Consider the following 6,201-nt stretch of genomic DNA (forward strand, 5'->3'; position numbering starts at 1 on the left):
GGATTAGAACCTCGCAATCATTCAGCGACCTTTCCAAAAACCGCATTTTAATGCGTCACTAATGAACATATGCTACCGAAGAAGTATGCACTTGTTCCGATTGTTTTTGGATTATAAAAATAATGCTTTAAGAGAATGAGAAGTACTGGTTGCTCATTTCAATTTGCAAACGTTTTGGCTTGCAATTTCCTTGGCGAGCTGAGTTTTTACCTTGACATCTTTGATATTTGACCTATGCACTGTGGTTTCCTCCACTGTATATTTTTGTGATATTAAATTAAACTTAATGGTTTAATTCTTAAGTGGCTCTAGGATATGCACTCAGCTCACTGATTTAAGCAACTGAGGGCAGAGAAAAGTATCAGTGAAAAATAATATTTTTTTAGACTGCCAGCTGAGGTGGCGAAAAGAACCAAGTATCATTTTAACATCTAGCCAAGGAGTCTATTTTGTCAACATGACCTGTTTTCCTCCATTGGAGGGCACACTTGAATAAGCAGTAGCAGTGAAGTGAGCCAGAGCCACTGCATGTTCACTGTGATCCATTTACAGTAGAGGATCCACATCCATTTTTCCCAGACACATTCCCAAGATTTGTGGCTCACCTCTACCTGGCACTGCTCCCAGAAATGTCCTGGCATTGCATTTAGTGTTAAGAACATTATGAAAAAATGCTCTTCATATAAATTATTATGTTTCAAATGATTGTTCTTGCACAAATGTCTCATTAATAACTTTGTTGGACAGCATTTCTCTTGCTATCTCATGCGTGCCTGTTTGTCTTTCCTTTTTTTTTAGCCAGAAGGCACTGCTGATTTACTTAATTCTTCAGTGTTGTGTGACAGAAGCTTCCAAAAAACACATAGGCCTATTCATTACTTTCTAAACACAAAACCATTATAGTGATTAAACCTTAGTGAAGTACTAATATGTATTATTGGTGTTTTTTTCATCGGCTTCACCTAGATGGGGGAAATTTAGCAAATCATATCTATTAGTGTCAGATAAAAATAAAGCAAATGTGCTGCATTTAATGTGAAATGCCGTTTCTGAGATTGTCTAAACTCTTTTGGCACTGAATTAATGGCACTCTCATAAATCCAAACCATCTGCCACATTGAGTTGCCTCTTTTCTCTCTCTCTCTCTCTCTCTCTTTCACACACACACACACACACACACACACACACACACACACACACACACACACACACACACACACACACACAAAACACCTGCCAACTAATCTTAAAAATGTGGCTTTGTTTGTTTGCTCCATGTTTCCAGGTGTGGATAAGCTGAGCCCAAGGCGCTGGATACTGCTGCTGATAAATTGTTAATGACATGAGTTGACCTCACAAACTCTGCCAGCTTATGGGGTTTTACAATACAAGATATTTCTGTGACATCACTGAATAGAGAAACAGTTAATCACAATAGAAACCTGAGGTTGACTTTTCTGTTTATGCTGCCATCCCTTCTCTTTTTCTTTTTGTACTGTACTTTCTTTTTGTATATAAGGTTACAATGCCGGATGTTCATGTTAAACGTGCTTGTCCCTGTGAGCAAAAAGCACTGGCTTCAGACTGCTCTGAACGCTGAGTTCCCAACAGTTTTTTCTACTTTCAAACTGAGCCAACATCAGTTTGCGCCAGATTTCTTTATATGATCATCTGCTCCATGCACAGCATGCAAGTTCACTGCTCCGCTCTGCTAATATTATGGCTGTTTTCTATTGTTTTGGGGGCAGTCACATTGAGCCATGACTCGAGTTGAGCTGGCATGCTGTGAGTGTTTTTCCATTACACAGCAGGCAAAATAAAATAAGTTGTTTACCTGTTGGATTTGTGCTGGTCGTCTGCAGCTCTTCATCAAACACCATCATCACTGTGGCTGTTTCTGCTTGTACTCCCTTCATTATTTCTAACTGATCCATTGAACAAAGAGCTCCAAATATCTCCATATGTTGTTGTGTCAACTGGTTTTTAGTGCTGCTAATGAAACTCCGCTAATTCGATGAGGAACACATTTAATTTTCAGTAAATTAATCACAAGTCTCCCCTTATTTAGTCATTTAAAAGCTTTTAATTTGAAGGAGAAAAGAAATGTTGGGTTTTTATTGGTGGTAACTTAAAACGAGACTGATATGGCTACCCCTCAACGGGCTTTCTCAAAGCTGGACAGAACAGAATGGACTCACTGGGAGGATGACTCCATCTGAATTTTTTTCTAGGGTTTTCAAATGGAAACGCCCACTCAGCCGTTAGCAAAAAGTAATGACATGGGTTAGAGTGCTGATGCCCCCCCCCCTCCGCACACACACACGCAGTTCGCTGACAGTGTCTTCCTAACATACTCACTCACTGTATGTTGCACAAAAATTTTCCAGATATACTACCAGCAATGTTGCAGCGCTGAGTCTGAGAGTGTGAGATGTGCACGGGATGGAGCAGAGGGACAGACTGAGTGCTGGGAGCTCTGGAGCAGAGAGCCAGGAGCAGCTTTGGACAAATAACACCTGCAAGTCACACTGGATTCTGCTCTGATCCGGAGCCGTTTACTGGCAGGATGAGAGCTCAGAGTTTATTTTTTAAAGTTTGAGCAGCCGCAACAGTGTGTGCTCCAACTGTGTGTGTGTGTGTGTGTGTATCTGTTAGCACGTTTAGCAGAGCAGCAGCAACCTAAATTTGAATTTTTGGATTTGAAGATTTGAATACATACTGGGAAGCTACAGAATGATATAAAAACCTCCATGAAACAAAAAATAATGGATCCGCCCTTTAAAGAGACAGACGCTAAGACTGCTTGTTCAGACAGAGGCTGAACTGAGGGGCTGCATAGGGCCAGTACGATAAATATAGAGGTTTTTGAACTATGAATCATGCAAAGCTACCCTAGTGGAGTCCAAAAATAAAAATATAGAGCTGGAAATGAGCATAATAGGTCCCCTTTAACCTCTTCCCTGACTTTCTCTCACTCACATCCTCACTCTTTTTACATCTCTTCCTCTCTCTCTCTTTCTCCTGCCAGGATTTTCTCTGCATTCCCTTTGATCTTTCTCCTCCTCCCCTCTCCTCACCCTCTTAAGGCTCTTCACTAACTTTAATTGAGCAACTTAGAGATCAGTGGCAGATGCTATCGTGCACAGACACTCACAGGTGAAACCACAGTTCATCTTGCTTTGTATGTGTGCACGTGCACAAAAATATATAAAAGTAGAGGTATTTTTGTGTGTTTGCGTTTATACTTCTCAAATTTGTATGCACATATATGCATGGCTGTGTTTGCGTGTGAAAATGTCAGGGATCGGGAGTGGAATTCAGCATATAAAAAAGTGGTGCTTGCTAATTGTGTTGCTGTGCATGCTCCTCTCTTGCACCCACTGTAGTTTCTGGCTGTTTAGAAGCTCTTTGATCAGCAGATAGTGAGATGGTAGGGAGGCTGGTTATGCTGGCTCCCCTGCCTGATGCACGGGTGGCTTCACTATATGTTCTGCACACAGTGGGAGGCTGGACTGTTGATGTGTGTGCGCTTATATATGTGCATGTGAAAGATGAATACTGGAAAAGAGAGAGGAAGGTACACAGGCAGAAAAATAAAGGAAGAACTCATACGTGGTGAAAGAGAGGAAAAGGGAAAGAAGAAGGCGAAAGAGAAAATAAGAGAATGAAGGGGAATAATTATGTGGGGGACATTTTGCCTTGAATGAAGGAGTGTGAACAGCTTTGACTGACTGCCTGGCAGGGTCCTCTCTGATGTTTATCCTGCCTGTGTGTACTTCTAAACATTGCCTTCAGCCACTACTGCTCCACAGTCAAGTTGTGATCTCACAGCTCCTTGTCAGTAATGGTTTTCCTTGTCTGTCAGTGAGCGTTTGTGCACCAGAAAACTCTCTATTGATAAAAAAGCATTTGTCCGTAGCGTAATTTCAATCAGCATCCCGCCAGCATCCCGCCTCAGCATCCCGCAATACATTGCAGTGCAAGAGTGCAGTGAGAAGAATGACAGGCTGAACTTGAAATAATAATTTGAGGCAAACTGCATCAGCTATTTTTTATTTTATAATTATTAAAAATCACTAAACCCTGGCCATCAGTAAATATTACTGTTAGATATCCCAAACCAATATCCAAAGTCCAAATAGCCTGCTTATCCAAATCCATAACGCTGTTTTCACAGTTATCTGACTAAACTAGGTAATCCTGTTTTCTGATAAACCCCCTCAGAGCAAAACTACAAGCTGTGACATGTTGCTTGTCCTCAGTCAATAACACCCAGCCTGCCTATCTGGGGATGGCATTAACAGATAAGAATGACTCTCATTTATGGACAAATGTGTTCACATAGATTTCCCATACAATCCATCTATGGCATGTTTTAGAGTGCCTGCTTCTCATATTGGCAGCCATGAATCAACTCTTTTTATTGACACGTGGAGTAATGCAAGTGTAGCCGGGTAATCAGAATACACTGTATAGGCTGTGATTTGTTACTGTAGCAAATACAAATGCTACATTGGTTATACAGGGGCTGTGAGATTGCATTATAGTAAAATAACACCTTGGACATTGATTCAACCATACTGGGCTGCCATACACATACATAAAATCAACTACAATACTACTCCACCTTCTCACCTATAACATAAACGGGATTTTGTGATATTTCACAGTTTATCAGTACTTTTACTCCTTTGATGTGAGCCATGGGAAAATGAATTTGAGAGCTGTCCTTGTGGCAGAAACTCTTTAAAGAACAGGCCTTCAAGGAACAGTTGCTATATCAAGGAACACTTTCTGTGCTTTTCTACAGGGCTGAAGTGCTGTCCCTCAGTGTGAGGAGCAGAGACTGCAAAATAATCCTAACTGTATCCCTCAGTGAATAAGAGAGGGGTCAAGAGACTGCCAATGTAAGCTGTCATGCTGGATCTGAAATGAAATACATACATATATACATAAATACATATCAAAGATACCCCACATGACCAGGGATACAACACTTAACATGTGATTGCACTATTCTGGGTGTCTTCAGTGAGCTGAATTTACTAAACCATGTTTGATCCAGTGTCTAATTAATTCCTTAAGTTCTTGTGTTTATTGCAGGGGAGGGGAGAGAGGGTATATGGTATGTAAGGAGAGGGGATCTGACTTTGAAGTGGTGTTCTGCAAATCTCTAGAGGACAACCAAGCCCGAGGCTGGACTCAGGCTGTGGGGAGGGAAGCAACAACCACTTTTCTATTGAGAGGCCCAAAGTGAGGCTTTCAGTGGCCCTGTTTGCTACACTGAATGACCATTGTTATTTGTTAACTTGAAACAGTACATCCCATTGGAAATAGAATGTCAAAATGTCAATAGGAAAAGACTTAAAGTTTGCTTTTATTCGACTGAGAGGTAAATAACAACTAAGCCTTTGCTAGCATTGTTTGGCTCTGCACAGGAATATGGGCTCTTAAGCCTTTTTCACACATACTTCCTGGTAAATTACTGAGATAACCTTTCAGGCACTGCTAGTGATTTTCACAACACAGCTGAACCAGCACTTTTCATGAAATATTACTAAGTCTTGAGAGGGGAAATTGGTGGTACAGATTTCCCGGAATATTGATCCCTGCTCCCATTCACACATGACCCCATGCAGGAAATGTTCCTGAACATTTCAGAGATAGACTGCATGTGTGAAAGGCGCTTTAGCAACCCTGAGAAGATTCTTCAATCCTCTGTGGTATCCCCCTCCCTGTGCCTAACTAGCTAATGAACTATCAGCCATCTATCTTCATTCCACCAAGGGCCCACTCGTCCTTCCCTGCAGACAGAAGCTCCTTCTTGGCAGGTTTTGCTGAGGGGAAACCAAACCTCCTGACAGTGAAGTGAAGTCCTGCATTTTCCTGAAAGTCATTTTGAGATGATAAAGAGAATTCAGTGATCCTATTTCTGTTGTTGTAGACAGCACCAGGTATATGTGAAGCACATCTGTGATGTCATCAAAATACTAAATCCTGGATGTCTTCAGTCGTAGAAAATTGCAGACTGGTTTTGTGGACTAAATGTGTGCTCGAGATTGATCTCACATATAGTCTTGAATTAACTTTAGAGCGGCATAAACCTGTTGACTCTAGTTTTGGTTGAGTTGTTTTACTCATTCTGTTTATGCCCACCTTTCAAAATCAACAAGATACACTATTAATGACACAATGTATGTA

This window comes from Thunnus maccoyii, chromosome 1 (assembly GCF_910596095.1).
Source record: "Thunnus maccoyii chromosome 1, fThuMac1.1, whole genome shotgun sequence".
Classification (NCBI taxonomy): Eukaryota; Metazoa; Chordata; class Actinopteri; order Scombriformes; family Scombridae; genus Thunnus; species Thunnus maccoyii.